At 42.3% G+C, this 25,201-nt stretch overlaps 1 protein-coding gene and 1 pseudogene across 3 annotated transcripts in view; one reads left to right on the top strand and one right to left on the bottom strand.

The window, feature by feature from the left end:
- Window positions 1-12,582, bottom strand: part of CHD6 (chromodomain helicase DNA binding protein 6) — a 193,934-nt gene extending 181,352 nt beyond the window's left edge. Inside the window, exon 1 of one of the 2 annotated variants that reach the window (XM_032294922.1) lies at window positions 12,433-12,582. The gene's annotated coding sequence lies outside the window, so the exon portion shown is untranslated. The remainder of the gene's footprint in view (window positions 1-12,432) is intronic. The other variant, XM_032294924.1, reaches the window with a different exon arrangement.
- Window positions 6,654-8,430, top strand: LOC116562671 (annotated as a pseudogene). Its single transcript, XR_004274050.1, has one exon. The product of XR_004274050.1 is annotated as an obg-like ATPase 1 pseudogene (transcript).
- Window positions 12,583-25,201: the final 12,619 nt, after the last annotated feature.

The raw sequence follows: 25,201 nt of genomic DNA, 5'->3' as shown, positions 1-25,201 counted from the left end.
GACTATCAAACTATGAATCAATTTTCAAGTACCAGTTTAAAAGGTCCTTCCTTTCAAAAGCCTGGGAGTTTCAAAACTTCCCTGGTTTAATGGTAGATCCCTCTTCTTGAGTCTTAACAAAATTTGGACATAACTCTAATCTGACATTGATCATGATGCTTGTAGTGGCAGTTTATCTTTCTGTCTCTTCCAACACAAAGTGCATTCCAAAAAGGGAGAGGCCACATGCATTTATCAAGTTCCCAGGGCATATGAATGGCTGAAACACAATGAATGTTCAATTAACTGTTTACTAAATAAATGGGTATCACATACCTATGGAAAAATGAATAACAACACAACAAAAGACAAAGGCAATTCAATATGAAATGCCAAATTAGTTATAGAGGGAAAATCTAACTCAAGAAGTGCGGTGGGGAGACAGCTTCAGGCTAATATGGAAAAGGTCTTGCTCTCAAGTCTTAAGGAAGGAAAATATCTAGATGGGCCAACAGGGAGGGGCAGAAAATGATGGGCATGGGAAACAGTACAAACATAGACCATTCCACAGGGGGAAAAGAAAACTCAATAAAAAAGCTCAGGGCTTGAAAGCAAAGGTTTACTTGCTTACACTATGCAATCATTACATATTTCTTTCAAAAGAAAAGGTATCTACCTACAAAGGACACACATCACTTCCACTGAAATGTCAATATCCAAAGCAAGTTACACAGCCATGCCCAATTTCAAGGTATAAGAGAGAATGCAACCCTGTCATATGTCCTTAAGAAAGAGAACCAGAGGCTGGGCGTAGTGGCTCACCCCTGTAATCCAAGCACTTTGGAGGCCAAGGCGGGCGGGTCACCTGAGGTCGGGAGTTCAAGACCAGCCTGACCAACATGGTGAAACCCTGTATTTAAAAAAGAAAGAAAGAAAGAAAGAGAACCAGAATACTGGTGAAAAGTGCTAATGACCACACCATGAAAGAGTCTAGCACCACACCTGGCATGCAGTAAGCACTCAATGTTTGACAGCAATTATTGTCATGATTATTGAGGGATCCAGGGAAAAAAAATCTATCCTAATAACCCTAACTCATAACACTGAATAGCTAAATAAACATACATGAAAAAAATCTTATGCACATTATTTACAAATAAAGCAAAGGTTAATTTACAATCATTTTACCATGATATAAGGGAGGGACATGCCAAAAAGTTTCCATCAAGCAAAAAATAGTAAATCAGATTTACCAAAATAGTACAACAAAGCATTTTACCGTGATATGAGAGAGGGACATGCCAAAATGTTTCTAGTAAACAAGAGCTATTAAAATACCCATTCTTACTAATTTAAGACATGTAACAGTTAATTATCTTTATTATTTTAGAGAACATTAAAAAAATTATGGAGGCTTTCACCCTTTCACACCTAAGCTCAGAGCAAACCTGTCTCATATTTTCTCCCTAAATTCTTAAGGGAAATTCTCCCATGTGGGTTTTCAGGACCCTAACCCTTGGAAGTTAAGGGAAAAGTCCTATATAGCAAAATGAGAATTGAATTCTAATCAAGCCTTGGCCACAGATCAGCTCTGTGACTTCACAAATATTTACATGACCAGGACACCACTCCATTACGCATAATGAAAATGGATAGATGTCTTCAGAAGTACCTTCTAACTCTATTCTTCTGCAATCCCAAGAAGCCAGAAAGAAGCTTTGCTTTCAGAGTCTCCAGTAATGATGCTGACCTGTGTAAAAACTGATAACGCTTAAATCTGTCACAACCACACTAATAACAACAAAGCTTAGTTCGAGAGTAAACATGCAACACAGTCAAGAACACGCAGGGAGAGCTCTGCTACATGAAATGCTGCAGATGCAAAGTGCAGATAAAAATGGACAGAGTATGGTTATTTTGTGTGTAGCTTATGAAATCACAATCTTTTAGTAACATCTCATACAGCATTCCAAGGACCCAGTGGCAGTGATGAGAACAAACTTGAAGCAAGTAATCTCCAAACCTTTTAAGCTTAGGATCTGTCAAACTATCAGATCTAAATTCCAACACACTGGGCTTTCCAATTCTTTAAAATCCTATAGCAATAATTCAAACACATGCCCAGAGAGCTGGGCGCAGTGGCATGTCTGTAGTCCCAGCTACTCAGGAGGCTGAGGCAGGAGGATCATTTGAGCCCATGAGTCTAACCTGGGCAACATAAGAGACCCAGTTTCTATAAAACAAAGAAAGAAAGAAAGAAAAATACATGCCCAGAGATCTAGAACTTGACACTCTTTGAAGAAAGTCAGAAAAAAAGCCCAAAGCAGCAAGTTACAAAATGTTAAGCCCCCTAATCAGTGACACTTGTGTCAAACAGAAGCACCCGCCCAGAAAACCTACCACCATTCACTGTTTTGTGAGTATACAACCATTCTTACAACAGAATTAATGAGAAAACAGTGGTGATCTGTAATGAACACTAACGAGAGACAATACGGCATTAACTCACGCCACAAACAGACAATGCTGCATTATAAATTTGGCAATGCTGGCAGCACTATCCATGATTTTTAAGGAACCTTTCAATTCTAATGTTCTATGAGTCTAAAAACCACATGGGACACCCGTTACTGTCTCTCATGCTTCAAGAGTCACTGCCTAAATGACTAACAATTTCCTGCTTGAAAACCTAAAACCTAGTAAATATATCTAATAAACCTGCTGTATGATTAGACTCACTTTGTATGGCTAGACAGCATTTTTAAAGCTACAATTCTACATGTGGATTTGTGTTTACTTTTTTTTTTTTTTTTGAGATAGAGTCTTGCTCTGTCACCAATGCTAGAGGGCAGTGGCTCGACCCTGGCTCACTGCAACCACCACCTCCTGGGTTCAAGCGATTGTCCTGCCTCAGCCTCCCAAGTTGCTGGGATTACAGTCTGCCACCATGCCTGGCTAATTTTTGTATTTTAGGCAGAGTCGCGGTTTCACCATATTGGCCAGGCTGGTCTAGAACTCCTGACATCAAGCGATCCGCCCACCCCTGGACTCCCAAAGTGTTGGGATTACAGGGGTGAGCCATTGGTGCCTGGCCTGTGTTTACTTCTACAGTAATTCCTTCTACTTGTCAATCACAACGTAATTTCCAATTTTGCAATAGATCTTGGTCAATATACTAATCGATCTTATCATTGATTTTTAGGAGTTTAAAACTTTATTCCTCATTTACAAATAGATGGAGAGAGGAGATGGAGAAGCATATGTAACCCCGAATGAACCAAAGAAATTGCTTCTATTAACAAATCAATTTTTAAATATATTGGAAAGGGGGCAGAGGATAAGACTTAAGTCTTTCAAGGAAGCTTGGTAAATGTTACTAAAAAAACAAGATTCTCTTTATAAAGTTAATTGGGCGATAAACCTGAAATACTTTGTATGGTAAAAATATCCATTGCTGGTCTAAAGTAATGGGAACCCCTATAGCCAGTAGTTTTTATTGAGAACAGGAGAACTACAGTGTTATACTTAAAAGCTGCCTATCTTAAATATTAGTATAAAAGAAAAAAGCTTCAAAAGTCATGTTGAAAGACACCATGCATGTTAGTCATAGACAGGAAGGGTCATAGGCCTCACTGGAACAGCTACCTTGCTGTTTGTAAAGCCTTACAAGACACATCTAAATTTATTCTCTGATCTTACTATTTTCTGAACATTCAAATAAACTTTTAGATAAAAATAAATAGGAAAATATAAATAGGTAAATAACTGTCAAATGTAATTATACAGCTTGCTCAGAGTCATTTTAGGTTAAAGGACAATCTTGTTTCCTATTATGTTTTCCTTTACAGACACAGAAAAAAATCCACCTTTGCTTCAAAGAGGGTAGAGATGCTAAAGGGCCTAGAGCTGTGCTGTCCAATGCTGGTACCAATGGCCATGTGTGGCTATTTAAATTCATGCTAATATTAAATAAAAAGTAAAATTCTCATCCTCAGTCATACTAGCCACATCTTAAGGGTTTGAAAACCATAAGTGGCTAGTAGTTCCCGTACAGATAGTGAAGATTTCCATCGTAACGGAAGGTTCTGCCGAACAGTGCTGATCTAGAGCAATGTTTCTCAAACTATAATGTGCACAAAATCATCAGCACAGCTTGTTAAAACACAGATTCCTGGGTACCCCAGGTGGTCTATTTCAGTAGGTCTGGAATGGGGCCCCAAAACTTGAATTTTTTTTTTCTGAGACACAGTCTCACTACGTAGCCCAGGCTGGAGTACAATGGTGTGATCTCAGTTCACTGCAACCTCCATCTCCCAAGTTCAAGCGATTCTCATGCCTCAGCCTCCCAAGTAGCTGGGATTACAGGCACACACCACTAAGCCTGGCTAATTTTTGTATTTTTAGTAGAGATGGGGTTTCACCATGTTGGCCAGGCTGGTCTTGAAGTCATGACCTCAGATGACCCACCCGCCTTGGCCTCCCAAAGTGCTGGGATTACAGGCGTGGGCCACAGTGTCCAGCAAAACTTGCATTTCTAACATGCTCCCAGATAATGCTAAAGTTTCCCCACACTTTGATTAGTGCTCTGTATGGTAAAGAACTAGTTTTTGTTTTTGCTCTTTCCCAATCTATGACCCAGATTTTCATGAAACACAAAAATTGAATTTCCAGGGGAAAAAAATACATTAAAAAGGACTACAATTATAAACTAATATTTTTTATTATTAAGTTCAACAGACAAACCATTTTTCTAACCATCTGCTATAAAAGCATCTACATGCTTCTTTGCAGTTTCTATACTCACCTTGTTAGACAGGTATGCAGACCTGCAGGAATCTATACATTACTTTCAGTAGCCTAATCCACAAGATCTTATTTTACATTTTTACAATTATCTTTCTGGAGCTGGTCATTAATGACCTCTTTCATATCCTCTATCATTTCCTCAATGCATTTTTACAACTCAAGGCAAAACTGTTAATTCCATTAAGCAAAATACCCCTAAACCCCTTAAGTGATATTATACTAGGTTTGCTTAAAGAAGCAATCTAATGGTGTCAACACTGATAATGTGATCTGATTCTACCAGGTGATCAACTTTTTCATGCAAGCCCACAGTTGAATTTAGACTGCCAACACTGCAAGAATTGCTAAGCCCAAAATACACAATGAGCAATAATAAAGGCTCTGTGTTAAATTATGTAAAATTCTTTCTGTAAATAAAATCTATGATCTAGAATTAGCTTACCAGACAAAGTCCTTCAAAGTATTTCTTAGAATACTGATGGTTTTTCTTGGGCCCAAAGTAGAATCCAGGTATATTTCTTTACTCATATACACTTAAAGAAGGAATAAACCAAACAATTTTCTTAAAGAAGTCAATGCCCTTCACTATCTGCCTAAAGCTTAGATATTTTCCCTAATCTAATTATTACTATATCTTATTAAATGAAATAAACTGATTCTTCTTCTATTCAGCTTCTGGTCTGGCCTGACCGATAAAAATCTGCAGAATAACTTAAGTTTCACCACTTTCTAGAGTTATTCTTAGAATTTTTTTGTTACTTTAATATTGTTTTAGCAATTTGCTTGACTTATTAATAATAAGGCTCTGATAACTTCAATATGAAATATTTTATATACTTACACCTGGTTTTATATGCATGTTCTCTGTAAAATTTTTAGCAGTCTAAAAATAAGCTTTTATGTTCAACTACACATTATTTTAAGGAAGAACTCCACTAAAAATTAGCACTAATGGAAGTTGCAAAGCATTTCATAAAAGTTTGGGGAATATAAAAATGGACGGAGTCTTTTAATTATTCTTCTTCAATGTAAGAAAGAAAAACCCTTTTCCTCCTAACATATTGAATGAAACAACAGCAGAATTAATAGGAAGTAGTATTCAAAGCAAGAAAATGTCAGGCACATTTGCCATGGCCACCCATCTGGTCCCATCTGCAGAGGCAGATGGGTGAAAATGAGAGGTCGAGAACCCTCTAAGAGGCCCATGCCTCCCATTTCAAACTTTAACTCTTATCAGGTGGCAAGGGCAAGGGAAAGCTTCTATGTGATCACAGGGAGGGAAGAATTAGGGAGATAACGGCAGGGAATGCCTAGATGCTGCCAGAGGGATGCATTTCTTCCCCAAACCCAGGCCAACTGATCAAGGGTGAGACCACAGAACTTGCTAAAGGGCAAAAAAGGTCCAAAGAAGTCAGCATCCAGGCAGAAGATTTTGTTCATACAAAGCAGTTGTTCTAAGGGTAAAAAGGCTGGAAGCAGTGGCTCACGCCTCTAATCCCAGCACTTTGGGAGGCCGAGGCCAGCAGATCACAAGGTCAGGAGTTTGGGACCAGCCCGGCCAAGATGGTGAAACCCTATGTCTACTTAAAAAATACAAAAATTAGCCCAGCGTGGTGGCATATGCCTGTAATCCCAGCTACTCAGGAGGCTGAGGCAGAAGAATCTCTCGAACCTGGGAGGTGGAGGTTGCAGTGAGTCGAGATCATGCCATCGTACTCCAGCCTGGGTTACAGAGCAAGACTCTGTCTCAAAAATAAATAAATAAACGGGTAAAAAAAAAAATGGAAATCTCCCTTTACTTATTTAGAAAATTCAAAGATGTATCCATCACTTTCTACATATGTTTGGATTCCTGTCCTTAAGTTATCTCACAATTCTATTTCCTAGTGTCCTGAAATGTTCAAATAGTATATTAAGTTCTTTTGAAATAGCTAACTAAAGCGCCATGGGAGTCTGTTGAAAACTCAGGTTTGTTCCTTGCTAAAATTTGTAAGTCCTTCATTATGACTATAAAGAAAAAACATGGTCATCACCCAGGCAAAGCACGATGCCCCCCAAGAAGGGAGGTGATGAAATTAAACCACCCCCAATCATTGGAAGATTTGGAACCTCACTGAAAATTGGTATTGCTGGATTGTCAAATGTTGGGAAATCTACTTTCTTCAATGTATTAACCAATAGTCAGGCTTCAGCAGAAAACTTCCCATTCTGCACTATTGATCCTAATGAGAGCAGAGTACTTGTGCCAGATGAAAGGTTTGACTTTCTTTGCCAGTACCACAAACCAGCAAGCAAAATTCCTGCCTTTCTAAATGTAGTGGATATTGCTGGCCTTGTGAAAGGAGTTCACAATGGGCAGGGCCTGGGGAATGCTTTTTTATCTCATATTAGTGCCTGTGATGGCATCTTTCACTTAACACGTGCTTTTGAAGATGATGATATCACGCATGTTGAAGGAAGTGTAGATCCTATTCGAGAGATAGAAATAATACATGAAGAGCTTCAGCTTAAAGATGAGGAAATGATTGGGCCCATTACAGATAAACTAGAAAAGGTGGCTGTGAGAGGAGGAGATAAAAAACTAAAACCTGAATATGATATAATGTGCAAAGTAAAATCCTGGGTTATAGATCAAAAGAAACCTGTTTGCTTCTATCATGATTGGAATGACAAAGAGATTGAAGTGTTGAATAAACACTTATTTTTGACTTCAAAACCAATGGTCTACTTGGTTAATCTTTCTGAAAAAGACAACATTCGAAAGAAAAACAAATGGTTGATAAAAATTAAAGAGTGGGTGGACAAGTATGACCCAGGTGCCTTGGTCATTCCTTTTAGTGGGGCCTTAGAACTCAAGTTGCAAGAATTGAGTGCTGAGGAGAGACAGAAGTATCTGGAAGCGAACACGACACAAAGTGCTTTGTCAAAGATCATTAAGGCTGGGTTTGCAGCACTCCAGCTAGAATACTTTTTCACTGCAGGCCCAGATGAAGTGCGTGCATGGACCATCCGGAAAGGGACTAAGGCTCCTCAGGCTGCAGGAAAGATCCATACAGATTTTGAAAATGGATTCACTATGGCTGAAGTAATGAAATACGAAGATTTTAAAGAGGAAGGTTCCGAAAATGCAGTCAAGGCTGCTGGAAAGTACAGGCAACAAGGCAGAAATTATATTGTTGAAGACGGAGATATTATCTTCTTCAAATGTAACACACCTCAACAACTAAAGAAGAAATAAAATGTAGTTATTGCTCAGATAAACACAATTTCCAAAAGACATGTGGTTTTTTTTAATTAAAATTTCTGAAAACCGATGGGACAAATAAAGTTGGGGAGATGGGAATCTTCGACAAACAAACTATTTTTATTTGTTTTAACATTAAAATACTGTGTACCTCCAGTGAAATGCAAGTTCACTAAATGTGAACAGCTTTGCTTTTCACGTGATTAAGACCCTACTCCAAATAGTAGAAGCTTTTCAGGAGCCATATTACTCTCATGATACTTCATTAATCTCCATCACGTATGCCAAGCCTGACACATTTGACAGTGAGGACAATGTGGCTTGCTCCTTTTTGAATCTACAGATAATGCATGTTTTACAGTACTCCAGATGTCTACACTCAATAAAACATTTGACAAAACAAAAAAAAAATAAAGAAAAAAGAAAAAACATTTATCAATTTAAAAAATCCTGATTCTTCAAAAGAAGAGCTATTTAAGTTATAACATATATACACCCATTACAAATTCTAAAGGTTGCAAAATAGAACAGTGCTGGCAAACAACATAATGAATAATGTAAGAGAATGTACAGAATTACTATTTACTGACTATAAAAACTAACAAATACAGGTACTACAGGCAAAAATAAAACGTTTTTCTTTGGATTTTATGCTGATGATTTCGTTCAGGAAGAGGGACAAGCACGGATATTTTAAAATAACTCCATTTTACTACCTTCAGGACTTTTATGGAAGTAACAGCATTTCTCATGAGGGTATCAACGCCTCCACAACATGAACCAAAGAAAAGAACATTTTGGCAAGGAAAAAGTGACTGCATTCTCCCTCTGCACTTCATGGTTATTACTGTACCAGGGTACACCTGAACTCCAAACTGCCCCACGAAGACCACTCCTACTCCATGAAGACAAAGGGGGAAAAGGGTATCCTCGCTGTATTCCAACACTCCTCTTCAGTGACAAATTCTTGAAATGAAAAAGTAAAAATGGATGCATGTGTAGAAGAACTTAGGGAAGGTGTGTTAGTTAACAAACCTAACACCATACCACTAAAATACAACAGCACACTTGAGCTTTTAAAGAAACCTTTAGAGAAAACTGTTGGTGAAAAGGACATGTCTTAAGACACCGACGATCTGGGTTCAAATTCTAGCTCTATCATTGACTAGCTTTATGGTCTTAAATAAGTTACTTCATTTCTCACAGCTGCAGCCCAGCCTCATGAATTGGCTATGAAAGCAAAGGTATTTTTCTCATCTCTGTAGCCCCAGTATCTAGCTGAGTACTGGACAAACAACAGGTATTCAATCAATGCTAGTTCTTTCTGCCCCCCTCACAAGTATGTCACATTCCATTGCAGGAAAAAAAAATTATATATATATATATATATATATACACACACACACACACACACTCTAGGGAACAGGTATCTAAGCTCTGGCTATCATTTTATGTATTTCAAAGAGTTTTCAATATAATAACCTGGTACAGGAGAATACAGGCAATCCTATGGAATTCACCACACCTTTCACTTGAATTAAACTAAAGTTTTGCATGAGCAATGAAATATAAGAGAATCATTAAATATGTATTAAAAAGAAAACTATTTCAAGCCTTGTTATACCAGGCAGGGAAAGGAGAAGGAGGGGGGGAAAGGGGAAGGAGGGAGGGAGAGTGCAGCCTCCTCAGTTGATATGGGTATACTGTCATTGTCATTCCTATACCAAAGATATTTTTGCAGGTAGAATCTTTGAATCCTTAAACTTCTTAAGAGATTTAGAACATGGGTGGTCCATGAGTGATCTCATTTAGTAATTACCAGTTAAAGTCTTTCCATGAAAGGTGAAAAACATAGGCACCTACAGGGAGAATCAAGCCTGACGTTGTGGAACCTCCTGGTACAACACAGGAAGACATAACCACAAACTCTGCTTGGGGCAAAGCCATACTTCGAAGAAAACCAAAACATTTCTCCGAAACTTTTATAAACCAAGGAGCTGTCCAAGGCAAAGTAGCCCAAGGGCCGCCTGTTGTTTCTGACAGGTTTTCTGCAATGTTACAGGAAAGTCACAAAAAAAGATGTGGTTTCTAATGAGATATGACTCTGCTTCAGGTTTTCTTTGGTATTTGAAATAGTTATACAAAATTCAATAAATACAAAAACATAACAGTCAAAGGATCTTCCAGAAATGCAGCAGTTAGTGTATTTCTCCCACTTTACTTCTAACTTGTCTTTCAATGTCTTGTGTGGTTTGCCTTAAGTAATACAGTGATGAGTTCAGAGAACTTCCAACTACAAGAATAATAAATTATACAAATTATAAAGACATAGAATATTTAAAAGTTGTAAAAGTGATCATATTGAAAGAGTAGGCAGTGCTATTAAATATAACAAGAGCTAAATGTGAAAAGCAAAGAAATAAGTGCAGAATAAAAAAACGTGACACCAGGGAGACTGTGGTCCACAGAGACACAACTCAATTTCACAACAGGTCTAGATTTACTTAGCCCACAGCCAGAATACACCAAGAACAGTACCGTAGTCTGGTTACTATTAGAGAGACTCCAAAGCTAACAAAAAGCTGGGGAAAGGTGTGTGCAAGCTAGCTTTTAGTTGCCCATTCATCAAGGAAAAAGTTTAAATTCCAAAGAACTTATAATTCATCTATGAAATCTGCCCTGGAACAGAAAGAACTCCAAAATTAATAATCTTACCACTCCGCATTTTCCCAAGGCCTTTGGTTATAATGATGCATTGCTTATATGAAGCCACCTGCTCTGCTTGGCATAAAGCACGTTACTTGAGGATTCATGCCTAATCATTTTATCATACACAGATCTCAAATCTTCTTTCTGTTGCCAGAGAGCCACAAAGTTCACAAAAACTCTCTCTGAGGATGCCAACGTGATTTTCCAATTTGGCTTACAGTCAAACTCTACTGTGCCATGAAATAAATGGGACAGACCCCCAGTAAGTCACACAGCTCACATCAGCCTAGGGAGCAAAACCCAGTGGTCTGCCTGGGTGTTTTCCCCAAAACACCACAAACATATTTCCATAAAGTACATCGAAATTTGGGGCCCATTGGGATGGTACTGTTATATACCATCTGGGAAACAATAATAAAATCTCAGGCAATATTTCAGACATCTTGAAAACTGTAAATATTTAAAATGTGTGTTTTCGGTTTCGCAGATCTGCTACCAGAAACGAAGAGTTTTCAAGGGGTGAGAAATAAGGCACACACACAGCCCCAGAGAGATGCTCAGAGATGCCAAGGATTCATGAGAAACCTTGGCCAGATTACTAATGGTCCATAAACCCTAATTTGGAGATCAGGGGCCTACAAGCTCAAAATTGAATTATACTGCCTTATTAGATCCCACACGACTGAAACCACAGTCACATTCGTCATAACTGGAACTAGCAATACTTTAGGTACACAAATATAAAGTGCCTGCTTATGCATTTTTAATTGTGTCAAATAAAACTGAAGCTGCAAACAAACTCAAATTTCAATTATCTCACTAGTAAGGGGATTTCCTAATAACGCCTTCAAAAAAAAAATCCGAGTAGCTGCCAACCCTCTGCACATCCGACAGGCAGGTCCCTGGAAATCTGGGCGCAACGGACTCCGTTACTTCTCAACAGCGAACAAAATAAATACCCCGAAGAGGACAGATTATTTTTTTTTAAAGCTCAAATATGCAATCTAATAATGCTCAAAACTTGGCAGCTGGGTTGCGGGACCCCTCCAGGGCTCCAATTTTCTGGGCGAGTGCGCGCTAGTGCGTAAGAAGGGGGCGGAGGGGGTGCGCGATCCGTGGCCGCGCCAGGGCCCCCGCCCCCTCCCGGAGCAGCAGCCTGGCACCAGCCCACCCTCCTCCACCCCTGCAAACAGACGCAGGACGCGAATAGAGCAACTTCTCTGCGGGGGCGGCGGCGGGAATAGCGGTCACCCCCGCCCCGCCCCAGCGTCGCCGGGCCCGGGGGTCCCACCGCGCACGCCCCGAGGGGGCCTCCGCACGCCCCGCCCCCGCCCGCCAGGCCGGCGGCCGGGGTCTCGCCCGGACCCCCGCCCCTGCGCGCGGCCCGCAGCGGCGCACTCCCAAGGACGGCCGCCCGGCCACAGGGAAAGCTGGAGCGAGAGCAGGAGCCGGGCGCGGCAGAGGCCGACCCTCTCCCAGGCCGCAGGCCGCCGCCTGCCCTCCGCCAGGCCGCTCGCCCGCCGGCCCCGCTCGGACCCCAGTCCGGCCGGGCCTGGGCGCCGCCGCAGCCCCTCATCCCGGCTCCATTCATAGGGGCACCCTAGCCCGGCCGGCGGGGCGGGGCCGAGGACCCGCGGACAAGGCCGGTCCGCCGAGGCCAGGGAGGAAAATAAAAAGTTAAGAGAAGAACTTACCTAAAATGGCTCCTGCAGCAGCCAAAATACAAACAGCTATTATTTGGTGAAGTTTAGCTCAGACACCCTGCAAGGACACCCTAACCCAGCTCGGGCCCGCCTTCCCTGCTGCACCATTGGGCTTCGCCGGTCCAAAACACTGAGCCATTGGTCATCCCTGCTGCCGCTCAGGCAGAAGCCCATTTCAAGCTTGCTTGCAGGGGCGAGTGATGGGCTAGCTCCATTGTGCTCGTATTTGCATGGATGTGATCGCGGCGTTGATTGGCCGGCGCTGAGACCGCCCCGCCCCCTGCCTCGCGCCCCCCCGCCTTGGAGACGCCGCTGCGCGCGGCCCCGCCCCCCCGGGATTAGCGGCGGGGCCACGGGGGCGGGGCGGGGCCGGGGTCCAGCGGGCAGAGGGGGCGGGGCGGGGTCCCGCACGTCGCAGTTTGCAGGCAGGGGGCGGGGACCAGGGGCGCGCGCTCGGGTGCCCGCGGGGCTTCAGCCCGCAGGTGGAGGTCTCTCAGGTAGCGGGCTACTGATCTGGAAGACGCGGGGCTGGCAGATCCGGGGGTGGAAGAGGATGTGTCTGGGGTCCCGCGACACAAGGGTTCCGCTGGGGCTGAGGTCACGCAGGCAAGATGCAGGGAGGGTCGATGGACCCGCAGGTCATGAAAAGAAGATGCTGAGTGGACAGGCGAACCGAGGAGCAGCCTCCAGCCGCGTCTCCTGCCGCTCAGCGCGGCTCCCTGGCACTCCTGGCTCCTGACGGGCTTCTTCCCAAGGCCCCGCACACCCGGGAGTTTTCCAGCCCCGGGGATCCTGCAGCGCCTTGGATAGATCTCCGTGGAATCAGGTGTCGAGCTATGGTGCATTTACTTTCTGGCCTGTCGCCCCTACCATCGTTGCAACATCTTCAAGGACAGGGCCCAGTATTTGGCAGAGATACAACTAATTGTTACACTCTCGAATTCGTTCGTTGGCAGCTAATCTTTGAGTGCCCACTGAATTCCAGACACTGATATAAAACGGAATACTGCGGTCAACAAGACAAAGCCCTTGCTCTCATGGAATGGGTGAAAGACTAAGTACAAGGGGTAGGTAGTGATAAATGCCGTAAAGAAAATACATGGAAGAAGGAGGGAAATTAGACCAGAGTTTAGGAATTAGGAAATTCCTAAATTAAGAAAGGAGTGATGGAGAGTTTGCCTTGCCTGGCTGAATACTCTTTATGGCATCCCATTACTGCCCCCTCCCACCCTGACCTTGGCAGTCTCGAAACTGATTGGATTCTGACTGTAAAGGCTTATTCTTCCTCAATTAAAGCAGAAATTATCTGAGTCTGATGATTCTAAGAGCAGCTTGTGGGATACATTTAGGATAAGCACACTTTGACTGTGTCAGGGGTAACGATAATGTTTAGCAGAGCCTTGCTGTACCCCCCAGAGAGAGAATATTTTTAGCTTCTTTGAAATCCCTGTTTTCTGATGGCTTTCAGCCTGTGGCCCTAACTCTCTTCTGAGTAACACTCTTCACTTCTTGGCAGACGCAAGAGATTTCTCCAGCTTGAAAACAGAGGCGGAAGCCCCCTGCTGCCCATCTCTCTCATCTGTGTGCATTTCTGTCATTTGACTCAAGGCTGGCCAAGATGTCTCATGGTCTTTCTTTCCTTGTCTTTCTTTCTCCCTTACACAGTTATTTAGTAAGCACCAACTATGTTCCAGGTATTGTTCTAGACACAAGGGATGCAGCATTAAACAAGACAAATCACATCTTTGCCCTCAAGGAGCTTACAGTCTAGTTGAGGATGAGATAAGAGAGTTATGCATAGATCCTTAGGATATCCAATTTTGCCAAGCTGCTGGCGAGTGAGAATACTGAGGGCTGCCCCCCTGCTGCTGTCTCTTGGGGACAGCCTTCTTGACCTTCTGAACCAGCTGCTTCAGGAGCTGAAGTTGAACCTGAGGCAGGACCAGGCAGCTGGTAGCCACAGCCTCTCCTGCTCAGACACCAGAATCAAGGGTTCCAAAGCCCTCAAAGGTGCCCATGGGACTCAGGTCTATGCGCTCTCAGGTCTTGAAACAGACTGGGAAAAGAATTATATCAGAAATAGATTTGGTGGGTCCTATGTGGGACTCAAATGGCCTTCTCTTTGCATAATAAAGTCCCTTGCCTACAAGAATTGAAATAACATAAATGAGGTGGGACTCTAGACAGAGCAGCATATATGTACCAATGCAAGAGGCAGCCTGGGGAGGTGTGGGAGCAGGAGGGAGACAAAAGATAGACTTGTCAGTAATCGCTGTTCTTAAACATTGAGAAAAGTCGGTAGCACATAAGAAGTTAGATATACACAGAGACACAATATTGAGTCACCAAAAAAGAAATCAATAGGAGTATATGACTGATTCACAAATGAGTGGGACAGGTACAAGAAAAGCTATGGTCTGGGGACTACATTTAGGAGAGGTGGCAGACTTGACCTTATCCAATGAGAGTCAGGTCTACAGAACTGAGAGGAGTTAGTGGAGTCTGACCCAAGGTACTTCAGCAGGAACCAGTGGGGGGGAAGTGTAGGGAAAAGGGAAACAGAGATAGCTAAGTTGCTTTTAGCTATACCCATTCATGGCGGTGTCTTGGCCTGTGTCTCCAGAAGCAGAGCCTGATTCTATAGGGCAGAAGTGAAGCAAAAGGAGTAAAGTAGGGAGGAAGGAAGAGCCAATACCAAGATGGTTATTAATCTGGCCTAAGTATGGTTGATTGCTTCTGCTCAAGGGATTATCCTCCAAGAAGCCATGTAGAATGAGTCTGAGAATAGCCTATGGCGGGGGGGGGGTGGGGGGAAGGGAAGGAAATCTATCCATCCGCTCATCTCATTGGATAAAGACTCACACCAGTTGTTCATGCATAGGCGCCAAGTGGGCTTCTGCAGTGTCCCAAAACTCAGTGTCAACAGGGAAACTGGCAAGAGGCACGTGGCAGGACCACGAGGCAAAGCACTGTCAGGGTGCAGCTGTGTGAAGTCAGATGGTGCCCACGCAGAGCTTGATGCCACAGCAGCTGCTGGAACGAACGATGATTGATGCTACTAGGGTGATGCCAGTGATGCACAAATTTTTGTACCATATAATGTGCCCCATTTTCAAAGGGCCCAGAAAAGCAATCCTTAGGAGCTCTGAAGGGAGCCACAGACAGATTTCTAGCCATTCTAGAACTCCAGAAAGGAAGAGTTGCATTCCCCCTATGTTCTCTCTTGCATTCATGCCTCTGTTGACTTGTCTGTTTCCTCTGTTAGGCCATGAGCTTCTTTATTGTTCTTGTTAATGTATCTGTAGCAGGAAAAAAAAAAAACTGTTTTCATCAGCCCATTTCATTTTCCTCCTAGGCTCATAACAAAACTAAATTTCTCAGTAATCAGGTAGGCCCATGTGACTGAGCTCTGGGTAATGAAATCTGGACAGAAGTGGTAGGTATATCCCATTTCTGGACATCCCCTAAAAACTCCCGTGTGACCTTTGAAACTTTTCCTTTCCTCATTCCTGGCCAGATGCAAAAATATCGAATGGAGGACTCAGAGGACCCAGAAAATGGCAATGGTGGGTCACTGTATGGGGTAGAACCTCTGTGCTCACTTGTAGTGGATTGTGCTGTAAGCAAGAAATAAAATGTCACAATGTTAAGTCACTGAAATGTGAAGATTGTCTGTTACAGCCATTAGCATACCCTGTCTGATACAGTACTTGCCTAACTTCATTTGATTCCATGTCACTCCAGGGCAGGGACTGTGTTTGTAACTCAAGCACAATTGCAATGCGTGGCACATAGTAGGCATTTCTTGAAGTATGGATAACAGCGAATGAGCTGATACCTGAGCCTGGTCTTCAAGATCAGAATAGAATGCCAGGCAAGGTGGCAAGTAGAAAGTGTTCCAGGAAGAGGGCATAGCATGTGTAGAGGTAGAGAAAATAGAGTTAGTTCTTAGCACTGCAGAGGGTCATGGAGACGGTTAGAGAAAATAGAGTTAGTTCTCAGCACTGCAGAGGGTCATGGAGATGATTAGGGTGAGGCTACAGAAAAGGCAAAGGCCAGATCACAAAATGTCTTGTTTTGTTTTTTTTTTTTTGAGATGGAGTTTTGTTGCTCAGGCTGGAGCGCAATGGTGTGATCTTGGCTCACTGCAACCTCTGCCTCCCAGGTTCAAGCGATTCTCCTGCCTCTGCCTCCCGAGTAGCTGGGATTGCAGGTATGTGCCACCATGCCCAGCTAATTTTGTATTTTTAGTAGAGGGCTTCTCCATGTTGGTCAGGCTGGTCTCCAACTCCCAACCTCAGGTGATCCACCCAGCTCAGCCTCTCGAAGTGCTGGGATTACAGGCATGAGCCACAGCACCTGGACAAGTCTTGTATGTTACATGAAGGAGTTTGAAATGTATCTTACAGGAATCATTTAAGGATTTTAAAAAAGGATGTGATATCATCAAGTTTATGTTTAACAAATATCTCTCTAGCTACCTGGAAAAGGATGGGTTAGAAAGGAAGAGTCAAAAATACAAAAAAAAATTTTAAAGCAACATTTCATTCTTCCTAAGTTATCAGTCCTATAAGGTGTTCCACTAAAAGGAGGTTTGGGAGACAAGTTAGTTTGAGAAGTTGAGTATACTCTAGCCCCTCCTGGAGGTCCTTGGAGATTCCTATTCACATACTAAAAACTCTGAGAGGTCCTGCATTAATGAAATCTATTAAATTTTAATGTAATAATTCTCAAGATTACTTGACCCCAGAATCCTCTTTTCATTTAACACCTGTTAAAACTGGTATCACTTAGGACTCAATTTGGCTGCATAAATATGAGAAAACGATATAATAAGATTAAATTTTAGGCCGGGCTTGGTGGCTCACGCCTGTTATTCCAGCACTTTGGGAGGTTGAGGCAGGTGGATCATGAGGTCAAAAGATCAAGACCAGCCTGGTCAACATGGTGAAACTGTCTCTACTAAAATTACAAAAATATCTGGGCATGGTGGCGCATACCTGTAGTCCCAGCTATTCTGGAGGCTGAGGCAGGAGAATCGCTTGAACCCAGGAGGCAGAGGTTGCAGTAAGCCGAGATCACGCCACTGGCACTCCAGCCTGGCAAGAGAGCGGGACTGTGTCTCAAAACAAAACAAAACAACAAAAAAGAAGAAGATTAAAGTTTATTTCTGTCTTATAAAAAAGAAGTTTGGGAAGCAGGCTGTCCAGGGGTGGCATGGCAGCCCTCTGGTACCTTCGAGCATCCAGGCTTCAATGTGTTTGCTCCATTATCCTTAGCTTTCATTCCCAAGGTCACTTCATGGTCCAAAATGGCTGCTGGAGCACCGGTCCACATGTCCTTGGAAGGAAAAAGGAAAGGCAAAATGGAAGAAATGGAGTTGAGTCCCTTGAACAACCTTCCTGGAAATACTACACACCACTTTTGTTTATGTCTCATTGTCCAGAACTTGGTCATATGACCATGCCGAGCTGCAAAGAAGGCTAGGAAATCTGGTCTTTTGTTTTGCTTTTCTGTGTGCCAAGTTAAAAATTGGGTCTGTCACTAAAGAGTTGAGAGACTCAACTAGCAGTTTCTGGCACAATGCCCCACAGAAATAATGTTCCACAGAACCTAAATTGGGATAAAATGACTAAGTAAGGAGATTGATTTTTTTTTAACATTTTTAGCAGCTTTATTGTGGTATAATTCACATACCATACAATTTGCTTACTGCAAGTATACAGTTTGATGATGTTTAGTAAATTTATACAGTTGTGCAACCATCACCACAATCCAGTTTTAGAACATTTCTATCACCCTCAGAAGTTTCTTGTTCCCACTTGCAGTCAGTCTCCACTCCCACCCCCAGGCCCCAGAAACCATTGATCTGCTTTCTTCTTAAGAGTTTTGCCCTTTTGAGAAATTTCATATAAACAGAATAGTACAATATGTAATCTTCTGTGCCTGGCTTATGTCACTTAATGTAATAATTGTGTGGTTCATTGTGTTGTAGAGTGTTTTGTCAGTTTGTACTTTTTAAAATAGCTTGAATGGCATTCCATCGTCTGCATATGCCACGTTTTATTTATCACTTACCAAATGTTGGACATTCGGATTGTTTCTGCATTGGGACTATTATGAATAATGCTGCTATGAACCTTCAAGTAGAAGTCTGTGTGTGGACATACGTTTTCATTTCTTTTGGGTAGATACTTAAAGACGTTGGTGTTTACAATTGAATTCATTCATTGAAAAGACATTTATTGACTGCCTGTTACTGATGAGTACTGTGCTAGATGCCAAAGATATAATAGTGAATAAAATTTGACACAAACTCAGCCCTCATGGAGCTTGCAGTCTATAGAAGAGAAAGGCATTAGTCCCATAGTCATGCAAACAAACGTAACATCACAGCAGTGGTGAGTGCCAAAAGGGTGGGTATAAGATACAGTGAGAGATTATGCTAGAAGGATCTGACTTTGTCAAGGAGGTCAGGAAAGCTGCCTCTGAGCTGAGATCTGAAGTATGTGAAAATGTACTCATTCTGATAATTTGTGTCTTTCAAAGTAATATCTTAGGAAGCCATATACTTATTTCCAATAATGCTGCCCTTGCAAACATATCTCAGCCAGTTTATAGGCATGCAGGTCTTGGGCCTATTTGTTTTTTGAGACAGAGTCTTGCTCTTTCGCCAGGCTGGAGTGCAGCGGCACAATCTCGGCTCACTGCAACCTCCGTATCCTGGATTCAAGCGATTCCCCTGCCTCAGCCTCCTGAGTAGCTGGGACTACAGGTGCACACCACCACGCCCGGCTAATTTTTTGTATTTTAGTAGAGACAGGGTTTCACCATGGCCAGGGTGGTCTTAATAACTTGACCTCATGATCTGCCCACCTAGGCCTCCCAAAGTGCTGGGATTACAGGCGTGAGCCACCGCACCCAGCCTCTTGGGCCTATTTGTGCTTAAAGTCTCTGTGTTTTAATAGCTCAGAGTTTTTGAAAACTGTGAAGCAAACACAACTCATCAATAAAGGTAAAATTTCAGTTATCTCTCTCTCTCTCTCTTTTTTTTTTTTTTTTTTTTTTGAGACGGAGTCTTGCTCTGTCGCCCAGGCTGGAATGCAGTGGCATGATCTCAGCTCACTGCAACTTCCGCCTCCCTGGTTCAAGCGATTCTCTTGTCTCGGCCTCCCGAGTAGCCGGGACTATGGGTGCATGCTACCATGCCCAGCTAATTTTTGTATTTTTAATAGAGATGGGGTTTCACCATGTTGGCCAGGATGGTTTCCATCTCTTGACCTAGTGATCCTCCTGCCTCAGCCTCCCAGAGTCTTAGGATTACAGGCATAAACCACCATGCCCGGCCTCCTTTTTTTTTTTTTTCAGAGACAGGATCTTGCTAGCTTCCCAGGCTGGTCTCAAACTCCTGGCCTTAATCAATCCTTCTGCCTTGGCCTCCCAAAACACTGGGATTACAGGCATGAGTCACTGCGCCCGGCCCATCTCTTATATTATTGTCTGTATGTTTGAAACATTTTGTGATTAAGCATCCTAAAAATGTACTTTTTAGTTCCCTTGAGAATTGTACCTGCCAAGCATCCCAGCCTGTTTTGTCAGATCTTGACCTTGTTTTCTCTCTGTGGGAAGAGGAATCATGATCGGGAGGTGACTTCTGAAACTGGAACTGAGGGGATGATACTAATAGCCAGTATTCTGGAACTACGCTGGTCCAATCCCTGTATTTCCACTGTAGGGGTGGATCTGCCACTAGGCAACCTCCAGCCAGAAGCTCCATTCCCCAGAACAAAGATGAGTAAGACTAGTTAAGCCCACAGGCTTTGAAGTCCTACAGTTGTGGTTCAAATCTCAGTTCTACCACTAATGATCTTAAGAAAATCACTTAACAGGCTGGGCACGTGGCTCATGCCTATAATCACAGCACTTTGGGAGGCTGAGGCAGGTGGATCACCTGAGGTTAGGAGTTTGAGACCAGCCTGGCCAATGTGGTAAAACCCTGTCTCTACTAAAAATACAAAAATTAGCTGGGCGTAGTGGTGCACATCTGTAATCCTAGCTACTTGGGAGGCTGAGGCAGGAGAATTGCTTGAACCTGGGAGACAGAGTTTGCAGTGAGCCAAGATTGTGCCACTGCACTCCAGCCTGAGTGATAGAGTGGTGAGACTCCATCTCAAAAAAAAAAAAAAAGATAAGAAAACAAAAGAAAAAAAGTCACTTAACTTATAGTTTCTTGATTTCAATAGGAGGGTTGTTGTGTGGATTAAATGATTCATGCAAAATGCTTAGCACATGGCAACTGCTCAACAAATTGTTTATTACTATATAATTGTTACAGCCTTTCCTATGGCTCCCCCATTTCCCGTGTTCTGTATAGACTTTCCCCCTTTGTCAACCTGCTGTTTTTGAAACATTAATTCCATTGATTTAACTGAAGTCAATCTATGTTCTTGCCTTTGGCTTGCGGAACCTTCCATCTTTTGGAGTGCCTTCTGCTGGTCTATGGCCTCCATCTCTCATGTATTAATCTCACTGATTTAACTCTTACACTGCCACAGGGCTCTCAAGCTCACTCTTATATAGCGCTGCCACTATTTTGATTTTTTAAATCCAAGGTTATATATAAAAATGACTGTGGGGCCCCTTTCAGTTACTATGATTTATGGAAAATCACACTTCAAATGTTCTTGGGCAGGATTTTTCAAAACACTGGTCATGCTACCCTGAAACAGCTTTGTAAATCCTTCATACTTGCTCAGCAGTGTACTTTCCTGCAATTACCATTAGACAGTTTCAGCCATAAAAACTTGCTTAAGGCCATTTGTGGTGGTTCATGCCTGTAATCCCTGCACTTTGGGAGGCTGAGGCAGGCGGATCACTTGAGGTCAGGAGTTCGAGACCAGCCTGGCCAACATGGTGAAACCCCATCTCTTCTAAAAATACAAAAATTAGCTGGACGTGGTGGTGTGCACCTGTAATCCCAGCTGCTTGGGAGGCTGAGGCAGGAGAATTGCCTAAACCTGGGAGGTGGAGATTACAGTGAGCCGAGATTGCACCATTGCACTCCAGCCTGGGCAGCAGAGCAAGATTCTGTCTCCAAAGTGGGAAAAAAAAAAAAAAAAAAAAGCTGAGGCTTCTTATGAAGCCTCAGATGCTGTAGAATCCTTTTCTTTGTCTGTATAATTCTACCATCAGCATTACTGACCAATTTGGAGAGGCTATCATCTGAAAACTGGTAATTAAAAAAGCCACATTGTTTTACGTGCTAGAAACAAAAAACTATAGTTTTAAAAAGTTAATTAGTTTCCACATTCTTGCTGAGGTGAAGCATGGTAGCTGTCCTTCCAGTTGGCCCCCAGTGATATTCACCTGCTGGGATTCAAACCCTTATAGTGCCCTTTCCAGTACTGCATAGAGCTGATTTATGTATGTAACCAGTAGGATATTGCAGAAGTGACAGAGTGTAACTTTCAAGGATAGTCATAAATAGCATTGCAGCATCTGTCTTGTTCTTTTGGGTAATTTGCAATGGGAAGAGTCTATCGTCATGACATGAGGGCATTCAGTCAGCCCTAGGGAAAGGTCTTTGTGGCAAGGACTCAAGGCCTCTTGTCAGGAGCCATGTGAATGGGCTATCTTGGAAGTGGATCCTCAGTGGATCCTCCATGCCTAGTCAAGCCTTCAGAAGAGACTTCATCTCCAGCCAACATTTTGACTGCAACCTCATGAAAACCTAAGTCACTTCCAAATTTCTGACCTGTGGAAACTATGTGAGATAATAAATGTTTATTGTTGTTTTTAAGCCTCAAAGCTTTGGGGATAATTTGTTATGCAGCAACAGATAACAGTATTTCCTTGGGTGATACAAGTGACAGCCATCATTAAGTTACTGTATATGTAAAAGGTACTTGGTTGTTGTATAAATTTGCTCCACATTTTAAGTGTTTTCTTAACGTATGATCTACATCCAGATATTTTAGGTTATTCTATGACTCATTTCAGTCCCATTCAGCAAACATGCTGTATTAATTTGTTCTCACACTGCTATAAAGAACTACCTGAGACTGAGTAATTTAGCAAGAAAAGAGATTTAAGTGACTCACAGTTCCCCAGGCTGGGCAGGAAGCATGATTAGGGAGACCTCAGGAAACTTACAATTGTGGTGGAAGGGCAAAGGGGAAGCAACCACATATTCACATCGCAGCAGGAGAGAGAGTGAAAGAAAAGGGAAGTGCTACACACTTTTAAACAACGAGATCTCATGGGAACTCACTCAATATCATGAGAACAAAAGGGGGGGAATCTGCCCTCATGATCCAGTCACCTCCCGCCAGGTCTTTCCTCCAACATTGGGAATTAAAATTCAACGTGAGATTTGGGTGAAGACACAGAACCAAACCATATCACATACATTGCCTACATGTTTCAAAACCTATTTGTGACAGAAAACTCCAGATCAACCATCAGCAATTTGAACCAAACTGATGGCAGTAAGTTGTATTTCTCCATCCAATTCCATTTATTGTGAATGATTCTTACGCTTTCACGACTGTAGTTAAAAACTGTGGAGTTAAAAACAGGAAGTCCAGCTCCTACTATTTCTTTTGCTTCTTTTTGGAATATATCCCAGAAGGGAATAAAGTTGGAGAAGGATGCCCCCATGTTACTAAAACACACACTGTTACATTGACAGTTCACAATAGCTAATTTTATTGAGTAATTAATATGCACTAAGCACTGTTTCTAAAATTTTTAAAAATAATTTCAACTTTTATTTTCTATTCCGTGGGTACTTGTGCAGGTTTGTTACATGTGAATATTGTGTGACTCTGAGATTTGGGGTTCAAGTGATCCCATCACCCAGGTAGGAAGCATAGTACCCAATAGAAGTTTTTTTCAGTCTTTCCCCACTTCTTCCCTCCCCCCACTAGTAGTCCTTACCTCCCACTTATAAGTGAGAACATGTGATATTCGGTTTTCTGTCCCTATATTAATTAGCTTAGGATAATGACCTCCAGTAACATCCATGTTGCTGCAAAGGACACGATTTTATTCTTTTCTATGGCTAGATAGCATTCTATGGTATATATATATACCACATTTCATTATCCAATCTACCATGGATGTGCACCTAGGTTAATTCTATGTCTTTGCTCTTGTGAATAGTATAGTGCAGCAATGAACATACGAGTGCATGTGTCTTTTTGGTAGGATGATTTATTTGGTGGGGGGTATATATCCAGTAGTAGAATTGCTTGATTGAATGGTAGTTTTGAGTTATTTGAGAAATCTCCAAACTGCTTCCCACAGTGGCTGGACTAATTTGCATTCCCACCAACAGTGTATAGGTGTTCCCTTTTCTCAGCAGCCTTGCTAGCATCTGTTATTTTTTGACTTAATGACAAAAAATAGAGGGGCTATAATAGCCATTCTGACTGATATGAGATGGCATTTCATTGTGGTTTTGATTTGCGTCTCTCTAATTAGCGATGTTGAGCTTTTTTTTTTTTTTTTTTTAATATGTTTGTTGGCCACTCATATTTCTTCTTTTGAGAAGTCTTTGTTCATGTCCCTTTGCCTACTTTCTTTATTTTTCGGAGGCAGGATCTCATTCTCTTGCTCAGGCTGGAGTGCAGTGGTGCGATCACAGCTCACTGCAGCCTCAGCCTCCTGGGCTCACATTCTTCTACATTAGCCTCCTGAGTAGGTAGGACTATAGGCACATGCCACCACATTGTGTTTTTTTGTAGAGATGGGGTTTCACAATGTTGCCTAGGCTGGTCTCAAACTTCTGGGCTTGAGTGATCTGCCTGCCTTGGCCTCCCAAAGTGCTGGGATTATAGGCCTGAGCTGCTGTGCCTGGCCCTTTGCCTACTTTTTAATGGGTTGTTTGTTTTGGCTTTCTTGATTTGTCAAAGTTTCTTACAGATTCTGGATACTAGACCTTTTTTAGAGGCATAGCTTGCAGATATTTTCTCACATTCTGTAGGTTGTCTGTTTACTCTGTTGATAGTTTCTTTTGCTGTGCAAAAGCTCTTTAATTTAATTAGGTCCCGCTTGTCAATTTTTGTTTTTGTTTCGATTGCTTTTGAGAAGCTAGTCATAAATTATTTCCAAGGCCAATGTCCAAAAATCGTATTTCCTAGGTATTCTAGGATTTTCTTATAGTTTGAGGTCTTACATTTAAATCTTTAATCTATCTTGAATTAATTTTTGTATATGGTTAAAAAGTATGGGTTCAGATGTATTCTTCTGCATATGGCTAACCAGCTATCCCAGCACCATTTATTGAATAGGGAGTTCTTTCCTCATTGCTTATTTTTGTCACCTTTGTCAAAGATCAGAAGGCTGCAGGTGTGCGGCTTTAATTCTGGGTTCTCTATTCTGTTCTGTTGATCTATGTGTCTGTTTTTGTACCAGTACCATGCTGTTTTGGTTACTGTAGCTTTATGGTATAGCTTAAAATTGTTTAGTGTGTGGCTCATGCCTGTAAGCCCAGCACTTTGGGAGGCCGAGGCGGGTGGATCACGAGGTCAAGAGATCAAGACCATCCTGGTCAACATGGTGAATCCCCATTTCTACTAAAAACTACAAAAAATTAGCTGGGCATGGTGGCATGTGCCTGTAATCCCAGCTACTCAGGAGGCTGAGGCAGGAGAATTGCCTGAACCCAGGAGGCGGAGGTTGCGGTGAGCCGAGATTGCGCCATTGCACTCCAGCCTGGGTAACAAGAGCGAAACTCCGTCTCAAAAAAAAAAAATGT

The sequence above is a fragment of the Sapajus apella genome, unplaced genomic scaffold (genome assembly GCF_009761245.1).
Source record: "Sapajus apella isolate SASKATOON/1434 unplaced genomic scaffold, GSC_monkey_1.0 scaffold33, whole genome shotgun sequence".
Lineage (NCBI taxonomy): Eukaryota > Metazoa > Chordata > Mammalia > Primates > Cebidae > Sapajus > Sapajus apella.
This window is presented reverse-complemented; position numbering and strand designations above follow the sequence as displayed.